This window comes from Artibeus jamaicensis, unplaced genomic scaffold (assembly GCF_021234435.1).
Source record: "Artibeus jamaicensis isolate MK-2021 breed Jamaican fruit bat unplaced genomic scaffold, CSHL_Jam_final contig_585, whole genome shotgun sequence".
NCBI lineage: Eukaryota > Metazoa > Chordata > Mammalia > Chiroptera > Phyllostomidae > Artibeus > Artibeus jamaicensis.
The window spans coordinates 16,283,181-16,304,444 of NW_026521894.1; positions in this window are offsets into that span (position 1 = coordinate 16,283,181).

The following is a 21,264-nucleotide window of genomic DNA, read 5'->3' on the forward strand; positions in this document are numbered from 1 at the left end:
TTGATACAAGTTACAATATATATTTCTGTCTTTCATAATCAGATTCTAGAGGTAACTGATCAGGGCAAGAATGGAGACTAGAATCCATGGATTCCTCAAGAACCCAAGTTTTATGCAATTTTTTGAGAATAAACAACCCTGCCCCACACCACCCTTTTAGAATAACTTCCTACATATCCATGAACCAAGCAGCAAATGATAAAGAAACAGTTTAAAAGCGAGCAAAGAGCCTATAGTAGGTATCTTAAGTCAGTTTCTCAGAAACACGATATTTCATGTTTCTGCAATATCTTTCTGCAATTTATGAAATACGTTCCTGCAAAAATACCGTGTTTCTGAGAATATTCTATTGGCCCAAACATAGTCAGGGGGCCTCACATAAATATAGTTGAAGTTGGTAAACATGTTCTTTGCTTTAACTGACCACATACAGGTTAAACCTCCTTATTAAGAATAAAAAAGAGACTGTTAATACTTTGGAAGAAAACATTCTCTGACATATATTTCCCACCAATACCACCAGTTTTCTTCTGTTGATCCTTCTTTGATTTAGCTAGTATATTCTGAACTGTGAGTTTTAATTATTTAATTGCAAACAAAATTGTGCACCATTAGGCATAGGTAAAAGCAATAGTGTAATATTGAAGCCAATTGTCTACTCTTATAAGCATCACATTATTTTCTGAAAGACAGAAACAAAACAGCAACAACAAAAGGACTTTTTTTCTTCAGTGAAATAACACAGTTTCTTTGTTTGATCTGTATTTGGATAAGAGGACTAGGAGAAATCAGCCTGGGGCATTTCATCTTTCATGCGATTGATCGATTCCTAGTTTGTATGTTTCTCTAACTCTGCCCCGAGACCTTGGCGCCTGTGATCACCCTGTACACCGGGTAGCACCGCCTTCCTCTCCCAGACTGGCCGGCGCTGCCCAGCTGGGAAGATTGACCGCTGTTGTCCTCTTACAGCAGTACCATTGCTGTGCTAGAAAGGGCAGAACAAACAAATCTTTTTTTTTAATTTTCACTTCTGAACACATTAGAAAAATCTCACTGAACAATTTCTAATATGGAGAACACTTGACATTTCCCTCAATCTTAAAGTGGCTATCATTTGTGATTTTTATATCATGAGTCTTGGTTTGTCAAAAACTTCCACACAACCTTAACTGAACAACAATAGTAAAAAAATAAAATAAAATAAAAAGAAAGAAATTGAGGCACAGAGTACCAAAAAAACTTTCACAAAGAAGTTTATTAGAAAAATATAAAAGTAAGAGAACTGTTATTAGGGTTTCCAAAAAGTAATGCAGTATAATAAGATAAAGTTGAGCTAAACAATGTCTTATTGTAAGTCTCAGTGGAACTCACACCAAGCATGAACTGAAACACTAAGGAAACTGTATTATAAGCCATTTCATCTTAGAAGCAATTCTATCTGAAACTTGGAAAGCTGTTTCCATATTCAGATCAGTGTTTGAAATATATTTAATCAAACGTTAACTCAAATGGCTGAAATTCATTGTTCGCTAAACTTTCTAAACTTGTTAGGTGTCAGGGAAGTACTAAAGTGAAATTTTTGGTGTTACTTATATTCTTTGCCTCTTTCCATGTTGACAAGTCCTACATATTTTATGGTTTCTTAGAAAGTAAAACAGAAAACACTATTATATTAATAATTATTAGAAGAATTTATTTTTTTCTGCTTTAAAATTATCCTTTTGTTTTTTCTGGTTAAAAGGGAGAGATTTCTTTTTATCTTTTATTTTTTACTGTTCAATTAAAACTGACATCCAATATTATTTTAATATCATGTGCAGCAGATGGCTAGACCTTTATATATCTTATTAAATGATCCCCCCAATAACTCTGGTCTCCATCTGACACCATACACGAGAATTACAATGTTATTGACTATATCCCCTATGTATGTGTAATATCTACATGACTATTTTGACTGGTGACTTGTACTTTTTAATCCCTTCACATTTTCACCCACTTACAACACCCCTCCATCTGGCAAATACCAGTTTGTTCTCTGAATCTATGAGTCTATTTCTGTTCTGTCTGTTCACTTGTTTTTTAGATTCCATATATAAGTGAAATATGGTATTTGTCTTTCTCTGACTTATTTCACTTAGCATAATACCCTCTTAAGTCTATCCATGTTATTGAGATGGCAAGATTTTATTTTGCTTTCTTATGTCTGAGTAATATTTCATTGTATATATGTACAACTTCTTATTCACTCATCTAGTGATGGACCCTTAGGTTGCTTTCATAGCTTGGCTATTGTAAATAATGCCACGATGAACATAAGGATGCATATGAGGATTTTTTTCAAATTAGTGTTTTGGATTTCTTTAAATAAATATCCAGAAGTGAGATTGTGGTTCACATGGGAGTTCAACTTTTTATTTGTTTTCCATAGTGGCTGTACCAATTTGCGATCTCACCAACGGTGCCCTAGGGCTCCCTTTCGCCACATCCTTGCCACCACTTGTTGTTTGTTGATTTATTAATGGTAGCCAGCCTGACAAGCATGAAGTGATATCTCATAGTTTTAATTTACATTTCTCTGATGATTAGTGACAAAAGTGCCTTTCCATGTGTTTATTGGAACTTACAGATGTTTGTTCTGTTTGGAAAAAATGCCTATTCAGATACTCTGCCCATTTTTTAAATTGGAGTGTTTGTGTGTGTTGATTTGCATGAGTTTCTTGCACATTTTGTTGTTAATGTTTTATGGGATGTATTGCAGGTCAATATCTTCTTCAATTTAGTAGGATTTTTTTATTTTGTCAATGGTTTCCTTTGCTGTACAAAAACTTTTCAGCTTGATATAGTCCTGTTCATTTATTTTTTCTTTTGTTTTCCTGTCCAAAGTGTCATATTATGATACATATTTTGCCTTCTTTGTCATTGACTAGTTGATCCTATAACCAAAAAGAACCTGAAAGGCCAAAACATCTTTTTTTTACATTCTTTTTTATTATTATTATTTTTTTAAATTTTATTTAGTTATTTTTCAAGTACAGTTTTTTTGTCTATTTCTCCCATCCCAGCCTCCCCCGCCCATTGCTCCCCACCTCCCTCCCATTTCCACCCCCCTTAGCTCTAGTCCCTGTGTCCTTCCTATTTGTTCCTCCGAATCCCTCCCCCTTTTTCCCCTTAACTTCCCTTCCCTCTCCCCTCTGGTCACTGTCCCCTTGTTCTCTATTTCAGTGTCTTTGTTTTTTTTTTTCCTGCTTGCTTGTTTGTTTTGTTGTTTAGCTTCCTGTTAAAGGTGAGATCATGTGGTATTTGTCTTTCAACACCTGGCCTATTTCACTCAGCATAATGCTTTCCAGTTCCATCCATGTTGTTGCAAAGGGTAGTAGCTCCTTCTTTCTCTCTGCTGCATAGAATTCCATGGTGTATATGTACCACAATTTTTGGATCCATTCATTTACTGATGGGCACCTAGGTTGCTTCCAACTCTTGGCTATTGTAAATTGTGCTGCTATGAACATTGTGGTGCATAGGGTCTTTGATATTGATGTTTTAGGATTCTTAGGATATAATCCTAGCAGTGGAATTGTTGGGTCAAAAGGTAGGTTGATTTTTATTTTTCTGAGGAAATTCCATACTGTTTTCCATAATGGTTGTACCAGTCTGCAATCCCACCAACAGTGAACTAAGGACCCCTTTTCCCTACACCCTCTCCAACATTTGTTGTTTGTTGCTTTGTTTATGATAGCCATCCTGACCGGTGTAAAGTGGTATCTCATTGTGGTTTTAATTTGCATCTCTCTGATAGCTAAAAAAAAATATTGAGAAAGAAGAACAAATTTAGAGGTATCAGGCAACTGGTTACCAAACTATACTACAAGGCTATAGTAATCAAAACAGCATGGTACTGGTATAAAAACAGAAATAAATCAGTGGGACAGAACAGAGAACCCAGAAATAAAGGGAGGCATTTCTTTCTTGAAGTGAAGCCTGCAATATGTTTTTCCAATATCATCCTTTTTTTCCAAAATTTAAATCTTTATATTATCATATGTTGCCACTGAGCATTGTTTTCTGTAGGTATCAAAGTATTTACTTTGTATACAAATTAAGGATGCTAATATAATCATAAATATTTAATACTTTGTTATCCTTTGTAATAAATCATCTACAAGATTAACATAATTTAAATAACTTTTTTGAGTTATCTCCCATACATCCTATATTATTGTAACAGTCAGACCCGATGTTTGAAAATCATATGATAATTAATTATTGGCTTCTTTATACACTTTCAAAATACACATAAAATGTAAATAGGCAATCTCACTGCATTGTTGGAAGACAGCTTTTTATGAATCTTTATATATTTCTAATCATAGAATAATAGATTTTGTATAAAATCATATTTAAAGAAAAGTATATTTTCTTAATGCTTTAATTTAATTGCATGCTTTAATAAACTAGGTTACACAGCAATTTCTTCACAGGTCACACTCAGATTCACGAGATTGGCCAACTGATAGATACAGTAGACTGGTTCTGACAGAAAGTATATGAAGTAAGGGTTTAAAATGCCACCTAGAGTATGCTGCCTAAGCACCAAGGTACAGAAAAGATACTACTGCTAGTTGTAGTGTCTCAGGGATGAGCTGCATATACTACTTATTTTTATATCTTCACTTTAAATTTTAGCTCAGTGCCTAACACTGAATATTGACTCAGTAACTGTCTGATGACTATACAAATGAATGAGTGTGTGTTTGTGTGTGGTGCTTGAGCATTTCAGCAAAGGTACATATGTAACTCATTATAAGACACATTACCTAGATGTGATTTTATTCAAATACTAATTTTCCCATTATAGGAATGAAGTTTATCTTCATCTTCACTGAAGATAAGCTTCAGCACTAATCTTAGTCACACTTTAAATATTAGGACAGAAATTGTTTATTGTTAATCTCACACTTATTCCCACCTGAATTGCTCTCTTTTTTTTTCCTGTCTCCAAGAATTTTTCAGGAGAATTACATTAAAAAGGCCTTTAGAAAATCTAACTGTTATTATTCGAAGCTACTGTTCTTGTTGCTACTGTTATATGTTTGCTGTTACACTTTTCTTATCTTTTTATAATCTGCATATTTGTCTCTGCTAATTTAGATAATGTGTGTACTTTTCATCTCAGACACATTGTACTTAGCACACTCTATTGGAATATATGGGGATTTGTTTCCTTGATATTACAATAAGCAATAAAATCTACTATCATGAACTTTCTTACATTCCCTTTTGCAATCATTTTCAAAGCTATTTTTTTCCTTGGTCATGAGTCTTTAATGATAGCTCTAAAACCACCTGGTTCATTGATAATTCTCACAATTTGCCAAGTGGCCAAATGACCAAAGTCCTCACTAGTGACTCCTTCTCACAGTTTTACTTGCCACATTGGCCACCCTGAGCAACAGTGATACAGATAAGTGAAAAGCCTTCAGGTGCTATGCTAACCTTACTCTCCTAATACATACTTTTTTCACCTAAAAACCTTGGGTCTATGTTATTATTCCATTTGCTTCTCCAAATACAGGGATGATTTATTTAACTTGTATTTAGCAGCAAGAATGAACTCTCAGTTAAATTCTTTCCATTTGAAAACCTATTCTTTTTTGGAAACAGTAGACATTTCAATCTTCTGTATCCTCTAAGACTTCCTCATCTACCTGGCAAAAGTTGTCCTGATTCATAGTTAAAAATTAATGCTTAATGTTCTAATACCAAAACACTTTCTCTAATCTTCATCAAAACATCAGTTAACCTAGTGATAAAGTGTAGTTGTGTCAATTAAATAAAAAGAAATATTGTAGTAAACACATTTGTAGAGGTGAGCATGAAATTGAATAAAGTGCCAGTGATTTCTTATAGTAGATTACAGAACTGTTATTCAAAACCAAATATTTTTAAGAATAGGTTCATATGATTACCTAAAAAAAGTGTTTTTGAACATTTGTGTGTATGTATATATGTGTGATAGTTGTAAATAACAGGAAGATACTCCAGTTAATACTAATATACTTTGTATTCAGATAAACCACTCTCAAGTTTAAGGATAGAACATTAATAAGCTATTAATCTTAGCTAACAGATATTTTCCTACCATGTTCAAAAGTTATGTTCTTGAATATTTGTCAAGACTTCCACTGAAGTAAAAGCTAATTTATGGTCTTGACATTTCCACTTTCCTTTAAATACTCCTGTGACTAGTTAGTCACATACAGGAATTTAACTCCTAATTTTGTACAATTTAAATGGTTTTATAGTTTGACACTTTAAATGCATGGCAACGGTGTACCAGAAAGATGTTATAAACTACTAATATAGAATTCTTAAATGTTCTAGGAGTTATTTTCTGCAGTGGAAGAGCAGACTCATTTTATTCATGACACACTTTTCTTCTTTTGTTCCCTGTTCTTCTATTTATAGACCTTTGAGGCAAAATGTATAACATCATTACTTTCATCATTAATAAAACTTGGTTTATCCTCTAATTTTTAAAATTAATACAAGGAGTTCTGTGTATGCATGGTTCCTATTTTCTATGAGGATTTTGATTAAGTTTACATTGGGGTAATTTTTAAAAAATATTTTATTTCTTTTTTTTTAGAGAGAAGGTTAGGGAAGGAGAAAGAGAGGGAGAGAAACATCAGTGTGTGGTTCCTTTTCATATGGCCCCCACTGGGGACTGGGTGCACAATCCACGTATATGCCCTGACTGGGAATTGAACCATGACCCTTTGGTTCACAGCTCGAGCTCAGTCTACTGAGCTACACCAGCCAGAGCTACTTTGGAGTAATTTTAAAATTCTCTTTTCCATTTATCCCATGTTTTCTATTAATTACCAAACTATTTCGCAATTTTGTTTGATTCTTCCCTTTTTTGACGTTTTAGTTCTCAAATGTTCTGGTTAATAACCTACTCAATTTGCACCCCCATATAAAACAAAACTTCCAAAATTCTTACTTGAATCATTTATCCTCTTTAATTACTTGACATATTTGTATAACATGAATTTTACCAAATCTTTCATAGTTACCATTACTTTTTTAAGAATCTCAAATAATTATGTACTGCTTATTTTTTATATCCCATAGGCTTCTGTGAGATTGCAAAACCTTGAAACATTTTATTTAGAATCTGCTCTTTTTTTCTCCTACATTATAGTACTTACTCATGTATCCATTCCAATAAGGCAAACCTTTTCAGTCATTCACATAGATCTATGGCAGATGTTGGGTAAATACTCCCAAACCTTTTTACTTTTCTTGGCACATATGCAGTTATTTCCCAGGGTCCTTTGCAGTCAGATTCACATCATGTGAAAGGATTTAACTAATTCATGTAATTAAATATATTGTTTACTAATTTTGATTTTTGATTCCTTATTCCTAGGAGATCTTTGACTAATTCTCTCTCTTACTTATGCTGCTGGAAATGAAGAATTTGAGATGGTGGTACCATAATAGAAGAATTTGACACCTTCAATTCACTGATCAGGAGACAGACATCCAAAATATTTATCCGAGGTACATAGAATTGTGACTAGAGTGAGAAATGAAATTTTATTGGGAAAAACAAATGATCTTTGTTGTTGTTAAAATTGCTGGAAGTGTTATCCTTACCAAAGACGTGCCAAATCAATTTTTGGCTCCTATTTGTCCCTTACTGTAGTTATACTCTTTGATGGATCATTTGATGCATATTTTACTTGTGTGTCTGCTTTTAGACTGGAAAGAATCTGAGAGCAATGTCTGAGTTTGTCTCTGCCTGCCTCTGACTCTCTATCTTATTTCTCTCTCTCTCTGTCTCCTTCTCTCTCCCTAAATATACATACACATATATACATATATAAAATATATGTAATGTGTATATATGTACATGTGCTGGTTAATTGTATATGATATACATATCATGATGAATTGACTTTAAATTACAGGACTAAATAATTCTCAAGCTCTTATATAGAAATTATTCTACTTCTGACTCAGGCCAGTCTTACTGTAACAAACTAAAGGATACAAACAAATACAAGAATAATTGCTTTCAGAGTCAGAACAACAGGCAGCACAGAGCAGTGATCTCTGAAACAAGGAAACGAGTAAGGTAGGTATACCATGCCATTGCTTAGTTTAGTACTTGAAGAACATTTGCAAGAGGCAGTGCAGGGAGAAAGTGATCAGGCAGAGCCTGGTCTTCTTGATTTGAGGAAATGGAATTGGGATTTAGAGATAACAGCATCCAGAGTGTGCAGATATGGCCGAGCACTAGAGAGCAGAGATCTGGGGGTGGGAGGGCAGGAGAGGGAGAAACAGCCACGGAAATCTGTACGGACCTCTTCAAGTCCTTAACTAAGTGGTGAGAAGTACATGTATGTACATGTAGTAGCCGGGGCTGCATAAATGACCATCTAACAGAAGACATTAAGAATATTACTAGGTATATCATAATCAAATTGCTTAAACCAAGGAGTAAAGAGAAAATTTAAAGCAGCTAAAAGAGAAAGACATGTCACATATGAATGAACAAAAAGAAGAATAGCGGTAGATATCTTGTCATGCAAGACAAAGACAGTGAAACAACATATTGAAAGTACTGAGGAAGGAACAGCAATCTAGAAACCTAGAATTGTCATCCAGCAATCAAGGCAAAATAAATAATTCTTCAGAAATACAAAAGCAGAAATAATCTATTATTAGTATACTTGAGCCCAAATTTCAGTGCATATGTACAATAATGCTACTGCATATGTGCAGATTGAAGCAAGAAAAAGTAGATATTGCATTTCTTTATAATTTCCTACAGAATATTAAATTTTTCCTCATAAATTTCAAAAAGATAAATAAATGACATTCTAACTATATTTAGTTGAAATAAAGTATATAGTTATTTGTAAACTTATCATTACTCATCATTTACTTGAAAAGATTTGTACTTTTAAAAAAAAATTATTTATTTATCTTTAGAGGGGAAGGAAAGGAGAAAGGGAGAGAAACATCAATGTATGGTTGCCTTTTGTGCGTCCCCTGCTGGGAACTGGCCTGCAGGGAACTGGCCTGCAACCCCGGTATGTGCCCTGACTGGGAATCGAACCTCGATTGTCTGGTTCGCAGGCCCGAGCTCAATCCACTGAGCTACACCAGCCAGGGCCAGATTTGTACTTTTAACATAACCTAGCCAGAGAAAAAAGCCAACTTTTTTGCTAGGAGTTAATTATGTATTTCTTTTAATAAAATATGTTTAAGTTATTAATGTTTAGCATAATGATTTTCTATGCGCTTTGGAGGATTTAAGTCAGTCAGTGGAAAGACTCCACATAGGTTTTAACCACCTGGGAGTAAACCCCATTCTCGAGCTGGTCTTTCTGATGGCCCGAAAAAGTGATGGAATGTGAGCCCTGGAAGGGGTTCCACTGGTGATGAACATCTTGCTTCTTTTCCAGACTATATTTTATTACTCACTGGAACCATAATGATTTCCTCAAAAGGAACAAGCTAGGAAACCAAGAGCTGAAGCCCTCTACCAAAAAATAAAATTTTCTAAAATGGATTATTAATACCACACCTAATGCCAGTAGTACTTGTACAGGAAAAAAAATCTCAGAGATGACAAATAAGCTTTAGATCACAAATCAGAAAGAATTCAAGGATGTAATTTCTATTTTTTGTACATATTGCACTCAAATAAAATGATTAATTCCACTTTATGTGCCTTGTGTGCTTAAAACATTCTTGAATTTTAGAATCATGAATAGAAATGAAAAACTAAAATAGTTTATCTGTAAGTTACTCTAGACTCTGTAAAACTATGGTGCCAACAATACAACACAACACACTTTGTATCCATCATTGCTCTACAATTTGTGTGAATATATTCTTATTTTTCTTCCCTGTGAATATCATATGTATTGTAAATGAAAATGTTCACGTGTTAAATATTTGTACATAAACACCTTGCTAGGTATATAATTATGTTCATTTAAATTAAAATAAAGGAAACACAACTAATGAAAGTAAGACAGCATAGGAATAAAAGCATGTATAGCACTTTGAAATACAGAATAACACCTATTAAGGACTACAAAATTAGTACTTAATTTATGTCATTCCTAAAGAATATAAGAATAACTTAACTGTATGACACATGAAAAAAGAAGCAGACAGTTCAGCTTTCAAGTTATTGTTTTAAGAAAAATTCAATTTGGTGCTCAGAATTCAAAATCTGAGTAAAAGTTGAGGACAAATTATTACAGTTTTGAGTTGGATAAAACTCTGGTATAGTTTTGAATTTTGCTCACAGTTGTGAGAAAAAAAAACTGTGTGATCATCATTTGAATAGATGTGACTAAAAATACCAATAAAAACAGGAACTTCCGAAGAAGTAGGGAAATGGGATTGTTAAAGCCTTCCTGAAACAAACCAAACCAAAACAACATATTAAAGGAGATGGGAATGTTGACTTGAAAGTGAAATAAGAAAATCAAAATCTCTGGCTTTGATTCTGGGCTCTACATTTTTAAGTCGGATACCTAGAGAAATGTATTTAATCTTTGTTTCTTGGCTTCACCTATATAAACATATACTTAAAAAACAATATTTATTTGAGAGTGGTAGAAGGATTAGGGAAGTTACCACATGTCAAACATTTAGAGTACTGCTTTGCACATGGATGGGCTTCCGTAAATATTAATCATTCATGATGTTGACTAAGAGTAGGTGATCAGGCCTGAAAGTAAAGAGATTAGTAAAGAAGTTGTAACATTTGTCAAACTGCAATTAACTTAGAAGTGGCTTCCTGGAGTGCTGTGTGGAGGAGGATAAAAGATTTTCCTAATGTCTGAGTGAAAAGATCGTAATTATGGGTGTGAGGCAACCAAGCATAATGTGGGGAGCAGCGGTGGCATGTGTTCTGTGCATTGTTGTTCTAGTTCTAAGTCAAGGCTGGCCAGCGCCTGCAATAAAGACCAATGACTGTACTTGAACAACAAGTAAATAAGTTTAAAAAACAAAGACCAATGAGTAGAACTGAACAAGTGTAAAATACACAATAAAGAAGATCCAGATGGAGATAAAAAGCTTGGAAAATACATAATGTGAAAGGCATTTTAGGTTGTTATTTTTTAGGGCTTCTGACTTGTGATAAAAACAATGGTGACTGTCACATAGTCAGTATCTAAACATAGTGTAACTCATACTACTTCACGAACACTGAGTATTCCCATTTGCTCCAAACTACACCATTCACTGACATCATATCAATAGCTTGCAGTAATCCATAGTTGGAGTATTAGTACAACAAAAAGCGTCAGATGTTACAACAATCTAGGCTTTTTTTTCCTTTTGAAGAGTGGGTTGTGAAACATTTGCCAACATAGCACTGGTTATGAAGCTCATTGATGTGAATGGGTACAATGACCTGTGTTATTTAGCACAAAGAAACATCCCAGAAATCATGTTCTTGCACTTATATAATGAAGTGATTTTAACCCATGTGCCATGGCACGCTGATATACCACCAAAGGGGCACCGGTGTGCTGCAAGAATTTTAAAGCATGCAATACCTGACTGTTTAGTCAGGAGCACTGGCCTTCTTTCCCTGAGGCTGTCTAATTAACAAACAACAACAGCCAGCACGATAGCTGTACTGTGTGACTGAATCAAATTTGAACTATGCTCTTTGTCGGATTGTCAAAAAGTATAAAACATTTTTTGGTGTGCTGCATTATTTTAGTAATTAGTTTATGAGTGCCATTAGATGAAAAGGGTTGAAAATCATTGCTATGATGTCATTTTTATTTATTAACCTTGAATATGATGTTTAATATTATTTTATGCAATGTTCTAAGTACTCTAGAAACATGAGTTCATGAGATCATATGAAATAGTTAATACAGGTAGATTCAACCTGATAGGTTATAATGTTAGTTAATTACAATAGTTAGTTTTACTCATCAAATCTAGAATCTACAATAGGGAAATGCTATACAAACATATTTGTTTTTTTTCCTTCTCATAAACCTTGAAATGAACAGAATAAGATATCTAGAGTGAAACTTGAATTTCCTAGCTTTGGACAGAATCATGCTTCCTTTGCCCATAGTCTTTTACCAGTCATACAAAATTGCCGCTGTTATTTACAACTTTCTGTTTTTTCCTGCTAGTAAGATATTGATTTAGATGACAGAATTTCCTTCCTCTCTTAATCAGTAAAAACAGAATCCTTAAGTGAAGCATATGGTTTATAAAGAGAGATGACATGGGGCCTCGAAAGCTGCCTTAGCTATGAGCGCTAAGGTGTCTGCTCTGCAGGTTCGGCTGGTCAGTGCTCAAAACTTAGTGTCCCCGCTGAGTTTCCTGAGCTAATGTCAGGATGAGACAGAGTCTCAGAAGCTGACTTTGGTTTTGTGGCTTTAGCCATTATATTTGTGATTCAAAAAAATCAAACAAACATAAAAGTAGCTTGAAAATTACTTTTATTACTGTCTGGTGTGGCTCAGTTAGGGTGCTGTTCATACAACAGAGTGTTGCAAGTTCAATTCTCATTCAGGGCACATACCTGGGTTATAGGTTCAATCCCCAGTCAGGGTGCCTATGGGATGTACCCAACTGATGTTCCTCTCTCTCTCTGTCTCTCTTCTTTCCCTTCTCTTTAAAATCAATAAACATATTTTTAAAAATTATTTTCAAATTTGATTTCTTTCCCCAAGTTATGACTCTCTTTCACTTAACATGTACTTTTGAGTATGCTTTATTTACTCCAACACATGCCCGGAACATTTTTTATATAAATAATATTTTAACTAGTTTTTGGTTTCAAAGCCAATTCAGAATTTAGATAGACCAAGTGAGGATTAAAGAAACAATACATGATTATTTGATAAAATAACAAGAGTTCAATCAGTATGATCTAAATATACAAAGAAAGTAGTCTGGGCCCTGAACTAAAACTCACTAATTTGTATCTGCTTGTTAGTTGTTGTAAAGGGTGTAACAGGCTCTTACACTACAGGTGAATGATAAAACTGGGTTCTGACTTTGAGAATTTTTAAATATTGGCATGTAAATTGAAGCTAGTATTTCTAAAACATTTCCTCCCAGGTTATACATATGGTATTGTACCCACATGGGTATGCTGTCAATCATTAAATACTTTCTGAAACAGGTTAGAAAGTGTCCATAATTACTAGCAAGGGATTTTTCTCTTGCTCTAAACTCTCTCTCTTAAGCCTGAATGTGAGTTCATCCTGTTAATCATGCTTCTTCCTCTGTCTTCCCAATCATCCAGACACCCAGGTCCAAAGCCAAAAGCTATCCTCATTCCATTCTTGCTCTCAGTACTCTATTAACAAACACTGTTCTTTCTGACAGCAGAATGAATCACGGCTTCATCTCTGAGTCCCCATCTCCCTTTTTCATAGACGCCACCAATGCGTGTCTTCTCTGGGTAACCAGACGGGCTGTTCTGTTTTGCTCTTGTCCCCCTCTCTCAACAAGTAATTTTCCACATGCCATTAATAGTAATATTTTTAAATAGACCTTTAAAATACTCAATATTGAACCCAATGTTTTATTTCTAACAGGGCCAATAAAACCCAACATGATCTGCCATCTCCCCACCTCTCTGTCCTCATCTGTAACAACTCTGCTTTCTCTGTCCCTCCCAGGTCCAGTCACAGGAAGCTGTTTGGTTGGTTAGCCTGTCAGTCTGGTTTTCCATGAGGGTTTTGCTTTCACTGTTCCCTTTGCCTGGAGCGTTTCTGGCTCTCATTTCTCAGGGATGTTCTCCTATCATTCAAACTTCTACTGATTTGTGAGCCAGATTCACAAAGCCTCCTTGACCATCCAATTCTCATCATTCTTCCTGCTATATATTCTTCATAGCATTTATTGCTTTCCAAAATTAGAATTCATTTTCTATTTACATTGTCTTATTTGTTACTATAAAACAGGTACTTCGTTGGTCTTGTTAGCTGCCATATTGTCAGCACCTAAAAGAATGCCTGGCACATATAAAGTTTTTGTAATTGTGAAATATTGAAAAACTAAGTAGACACTGAATTTAAATAAGTCACCACCTCAGCTGGGGTACTGTGGTACATTGGAATGAAATGGGCACAATTTGGTTTAAAACTCAGGCCAGAGAATTTAAAATATCTAGTTTTAGATTTTCTTCATAACACATCTTATTCAATTCTAGATGTGATAGAAAGAAAATACTAAATATAATGTTGATTTTTATATAATTGATGTTTAGTTTCAATTTCTATATAAGTGGTTATTATCTTAAAAGGAAACCAGTCTTTAAGTGAAAATTGACCGATTTAATAGATGCAAATACAGAACACTAAGTTAAATTTGAATTCAGACAAACAAAATAAAGATTTTTAAAGTATAAGTATGCCCCCCAAATTGCATGTATGTTCTTGTACCAACAAATTTCACATTAATTATCATAAATAATCAGTTCATAAAAATTATTCTGCTTATAAAATTCCAACTTAACTTGGTATTCTGTACCTTTTATTTGGCAGTCTTATTATAAATATTCTTAAAATTGGCACATTTTCATGAAATTCATTTTTAAGCAAATATCTCTGAATCTAGTCCAGCATAACTAAGAAGTCTCTGGGCCAGAACACATAAATTAAAAGCATAAGCTTTGCCACTAAGGACCTCACATGCTAGTCAGGAATAATCACAAAATGGCAAGGTAACAAAAAATTTATGGCTCCTAAATGTGCTAAATACCTTGCAAGGGAAATAGAGTCTGGTTTTATTTTTAACATAAGTTTCAGGAATAAATACCCCATGAATGTGTACAAGACTCAGGGAACACTTCTTGGAAAGTACAGAACATGAGAATGACTTTTAAAATAATGAATATAATTTAATAAAGATGAGCATAGCATTTTTAGCCATGAGTGTAACACAAAAATATTGCAGGTGGTGTATTTGTAGAATTTTTTTTTCTGAAAAGGGTTTAGGTGGTGAAATACTGAAGAGGTGAATTTGGGAACAATAAAAAGAACCAAATCATGGAATCTCTTAATGATAGATTAAGAAGTATAAGACAATTGTACTTGAACAACAATCAAAAAATAAATATAAAATTTAGCATTGAGACAAGTAGTACCTGTTGGAAATATTCTATAAATAAATAGAAGGCAAATAATAACACATGTTTAAGAAAGTTTGTTCTGGCAGCAGTGTTTAGAGATGAACTGTAGAGTAGAAAAAATGAAATAAGCTATTTAAAGAATTTTGGCTTAAGAGAAATAGTGGGTGACAATAGACAGTTTATAGTGTGTAACACAGTAGAGTTGGAGGTGGCTTCTACCTGGGAACCCAGGACGAGGGATAAGAGAGATATTTCCAAGGCTTTGCACTTAGTGAAGCCTAAGAATCACAGTGCTGCAAATAAATGTGAGAAATCTGCATTTGGAGGGAATATGATGAGTTCAGTTTTAGTTAATTTGAATTTAATGAGAGTGCCTTTTAGGTAAATGGTAATATTTAAAATCTAGGCCAGAAATTTTGAGGTCTTTTTCTCTCAAGTAGCCAAAGCTATGAATTAAAGTAGGTTCTCTAGTGCAGAACTGAGTGTAATGCAATTCCCAGAAATAAGAAAGGTAAAAGGAAAAAAAGCCTGTATAAGATGCAGTGTCCATTTGGACACAGAATAAAAGGAATACACAGATATATAAATTGGAAATATGAGCAATGACCATCCAACTTTCAGAGGGTCAGTATCCCCTTAAAGAAACAGATAAAAGCTATGAAACTCTTCCTAAGAAGAAAATGTGCAAATGTTTATAGGTGAAAGACATGTATATAAATTATATGCAACCATCGACTTTTATAAATTTTTCTTCAATGAAGGGTCATTGCATCATTGACTAAGATTCCCTCTTCTAGACAGGGCTGAATAAAAGTAAGGTCCCAGAAAACAGAATTGCATAGGGCTAAGAATAGCGATTAGAAAAAAAGCAATGTGTAGACAGAAGGCTACGAATTCAGAGCAGAAGAAACAAAACATTATTAAAGTGGGATGTTAAAGGTATGAACAAATTAAAGAGATGAATACATAAAAAACGACAACAGCATTCAGAGCTTAAGAAACACAATGAAGTCACCATGGCTCAAGTAAGATATTGTTGGATACTGGAGAAAGATTTTCAGGTTTAAAAAAACTGCATCTTGAGCTTTAGGAGAGGCTGTAACACAGAGTCGAGTATGCAACCAGACAAGGATAAATAGGCATCGCAAGCCTGTCGCAGGTCTAGGGAGAAGTTTTCTGGGGAGAGGAAGTCTTTTTAGATGAGGTCTTTATAGCTGTAGAACCTACATGCTGATTTCCAGAGGCAAGGAAGAAAAGCAGTACTTCACCACAGAAGAAAAGCAAGTTTAGAATTTATTCCTCAAAGACCCAGCATATATGGTGTGAACATCAATAAACTTATCTAATGTGAACCCTGAGAAGGAGCTTGTTTATTGAGATGGACTCTGACTCCCTCTGTTAACTGGGCCTTAATTCAAAATAGAGCCTCGTGGTCAGTTACTGACCGGGGCTTCTTTGTACTCTCCATGGCAGGAAGAACACAAGCGAGACTCTCCCTTCCCCACCCTATGCCTCCCTGAGTCAACCACTACCCAGTTCTTTCTTCTACAGTCATGACATCACCCAAACAGTAGACACCTGCCCAGACAGATCAAAACTGCACAAAATGTATTTGCACTTATTCTGATCAATCCAAACTGTATAATTTGGAAACCTCATTCACATAAAATACACTAAAATGGGAATTATGAGGGGCAGATTTTCTATTAAATAAACAAACAAAAATAAACAAACAAAAAACAAGGGCGTCTTTCTCTCAGTGGAATGTATTTTCCATTTCTACCAGAGGCTGTTTCATCTGTCTGCAAATTTTTATTTGAATAAACTTCCCACTTTTTTTATTTCAGTGCCTTTTGGTCTGTTTAGAATATAAATTTAAAATGTAATATTCTGTGGATACATCTGTGTTCTTGGGAGATAATATACATGGGATTCTCTTCTTTCACATATACTGTAAAGGTAAAAACTAAAGGTTATAGCAGGTTTGGGGAGGATTATTCCAGTAGATTGGAAGATAATCACATGAGTCTAATTTAATAAATTACATAACATACCCCTTATTTGTTTTCTTTTATTGATTATCTTATTTTATAATATGTGCTATTGAAAGGCAGAGACTTAATAAAGAATTTTTTAGGATGGCCATTCTGATGGCAGTGGATTATAAGAACTCAACTAGTTAGTGTCACTAGTCATCCCTATGGCATTTAGAAGAGTCATGTACACATAATAAAATGGTCTCAATAAATATTGAGTAATGAATTAATTTAATATAGAAATTAAATTGCATTATTCATTAACTATGACCCACATTGTCATTATATTGCAAATTGGTTCTTTTGGAAATATTTTCAGAAACAAATTTAAATAAGCAGGAACATTTAAATAAGATGGAGGAGTCTAACATTAAAACAAAGTTTCAAAATAAAAAATTAAAATAGTTTTGTAAAACTTAAATGTGAGGGAATATTTGTTGTATTATATTTGTGTTTTAAATCAAATTTCATGGCTAAATGTTTAACGTGCTCTATTTGTGTTTTAAATTGTTTTATCACTATTGGTTTTATTAATTCTGTTACAAACAGAAAAAGTAATATATTCTGATATTATCAAAATACAACAATGCTCAGAATTCTTGATTGATACAATAACATTAAGTATTTAAAAAAATTTCAGCCCTGGCTGGTGTAGCTCAGTGGATTGAGCACGGGCCTGGGAACCAAGCAACCACGGTTCGATTCCCAGTCAGGGCACATGCCTGGGTTGCAGGCCAGTTCCCAGCAGGAGACTCATGAGAAGCAACCATACATTGATATTTCTCTCCATCTCTCCTTCCCTTTCCATCTAAAGATAAATAAATAAAATCTAAAAAAAAATAAACCCATGTTCTCTTCCTTCTCCTTCCAATGATGAAAGAATTTTTTTCACTGTTTTTGTGTTGATTTGAAACAAAATTATTTTTTAAGGGCACAGCATTACTGTGCTACTGAGAAAAAGCAACTGGTCTCCATAGTTCCTATGAATTTTCAATATGAAAATCACATTATATGTGCTCCTGAGAGGAAATAATTAGTTTCTTTATAGAGAATACCGTATGATTAAAAGAAACATTCTGACATCTTATATTAGAATTTCTTTCAAAATTGCTAAGGCCACTTTAAGGAATGGCCTTCATCTCAGCCAATAGCAGTACTGCAGCTAACATCCAGTAATTTTTACTTTGCTTAAACTTCACTAGTCTCACTATTTGCCTAAGGTGATGAGAAGAAAATGACTAAAATAATGAGCGAACTTCCACTCCCCTGAAACCAGGCATTCTTAGCTTCAGCAGGCTACATAGTTTCTATTTGGCAGGGCCTGCAGAGTACTTTGTGTGTCAAAGTCAGCACAAAACTTTATGATGTCAGTTGCTATGGCATCTTCCTTTTTTAAAAAGAGTGTATTGCAGATGAAATAGCTTCATAAAACACACATACATGGCAAGCACATAAACCACAGGTGCCCTGAAGCTATAGTAATTAAAACACCATCTTCTAAAACTTTAAAAAATTTCACTGATGAAAAGTACACCTAATAAAAAAACCCCTAGTTGCTTGTCCACCTTGTCCATTCAGGTCAACTCATTTCCCTCAGAGGAGAATCGTCCTTGCCTGGTTCCAAAGGAAATTACAGTCAGGAAGCAAGAAGGCTGCATAAGAGGGGTCGTCATGTACTTCTCAGACTCCAAGGGCTCCGTACCTCCACTGTCTCCCCAGGGCAACACAGAACGCTGTCCCTCCTCATTTCCAAATGCCACTTAGAAATGTAGAGGCATTTTTATATTTTCCGGAATTGCATACTTGGACTGATGGTATGCAAAAATGATGTGTTATTCTTAGAAGTGCTTATGTATAACTATCACTTGAGTCTTTACAGACATATTTTTAACTGTTAATTGGTGTCAACACTCCAGGACTGAGAAACTGAGAATAGCAGAATTCTTAGAAAACGGTAGCTAAAACTTTCTTATATGTCAATATACCTATACTTTCTGGAGATTCAGGAACATCTTAATTGTATCAACCTTTTACATTACATGTTGAAAATTTTGCTATAGCTCTTCTATGTCATTTTTCCTCTAAAACAGAACATATATTTGTATGTATATACAGGCCTGTCCAGAAAGTATACAGCTATGCAACATGAAAAATAGAGACACTTACAGAAGAACATACAACATGGAAGAGACAATGTACCCAGCACAATGATGCCTCAGACCCATTCAAAGTAGGCATCTTCAGACCTCGCACAGTTCTCCAAATTGCCATCATTTGCCCCATTGAATTTTCTTGAATCTCATGGAAGGTCTAAATCTCTTCCTTTTCAAAGGTGATTTTAGTTTTCAGAAAAGCCAGAAATCACAGGGCACCAGATCTGGGCTGTAGGAGCACTGAGTCATCAAATCATGATGTTTTGCCAAAAATCTCTGCATAAGACATGGTGCATGGGCCTGTGTTGTTGTGATGAAGCTGCCAACCATCAACTGCCCATAGCTTTGGCCTTCTGAATCATCCAAATAGTTTCTGTGGATGACTGGTCAAGCTTAATAGAAAATTTGATGCATATCTGTTGCTCTGCTTTGCTCTACTTGCTCAGTCATTTTGAATGCAATGGCCACACAGTACACACACTCAACAGCATCTACTTTCCCCCACTGACTAGTACAGTGAAATAAATACTCATTGTTCATACATGTGCATTCTAATCCGCTTTCATTAGCTTCAGGTTACACTGATGTTGCACAAATTGTTCTCATTATATTAATAATGGCTGGACTTTTTCTGGACAGACCTCATATATATGTATGCAGGTATGTAATCATAATATATAATATATTACATATATATTAGTTACAAAATTTTCATTTTAACCCCCTTTTATGGCTATATGCTTTTGAGTCCTTTTGTCTAGTCTAGTGTATTTCTCTCTACATTCGAAGTGTACACATTATTCATACTTCTGCCCAATTTCAACTCAGTGTTACATTACTTACAAAACCTGATTCTGTAGCATTTCCCAAATGTGGACTTCCTTCTACTGGAAAGTAACTCATCTGTTTCTTCTTGTGAGTCGGCTTGTGTACAGGCTTCATGCTACTCACATTCTCTCAGGTAAAAACAACTGGTATGAAACTCCAGTGACATCAGTTGCTGAAGGTCAATAGTGTCATGCATGATATTTTTGCTCCTATGTACATCTCAGACCCTGTAACTTAAACTTGACAAGAAGGAATTAAACTAAAAATATTTACTAGTTACCTCATTAAAAATATAATCAGTAACAGCCTTGCATTTATAATCTAATGACAATCTCTACTATCTATATTTCATACCTTCCTAATTGCTTCACACTTTGCCAAATCTACCTTAAAATTGTTATGAAGATTAGATATGATTATAGATGCAAGGCATATTCTGCAAGTGGTAAATTATTTAAAATTACTAGCCACATCTGTTAGGTAATGCAGATAAAATGCTGGAGAGATGGAGTGGATATAAAATATCATGCCCAAATCAACCTTAAAGGAATTAGCTGCCCATATATGGCATAATGTACCATTGCTAATACCATTTCAAATAACCAATGAACTATGATGTTACATAGTTTAAAAAATAAGTGACTATTTGCATTTTCATGTGCTAAATACAGTTTCCTTTCTCTTAAGGCAAGAACACACAGATCCTATGAAAAGGGGGATTCTACGAAAATCTGGGTACCATAATCTACTTGATATTCAGTATTAGTTCTATAGGAGTGATTATTTCCATTGTGTCCCCTTACACGTATGGCTACAATTAACATGGATAAAAATGTCTAATTTTTGTAACAGATCTTTCCAACGTAGTTATCTTTTTTTTCTGTGAATTTGGATGTAGCCATTCTTTAAAACTGTTAACATGTTGCAAGTATTTTTAGATCCCCAGATGAAAGTTGCAAACCATACATCTGTGCTTCAGATTTATTTTACTCATACATGCAACTTTGTAGAACCTAAGAAAATAATTCTGTTAATCATCATTGTTAACACAGATTTAATATATACCAATATTCCTAATGTTCAATCAACT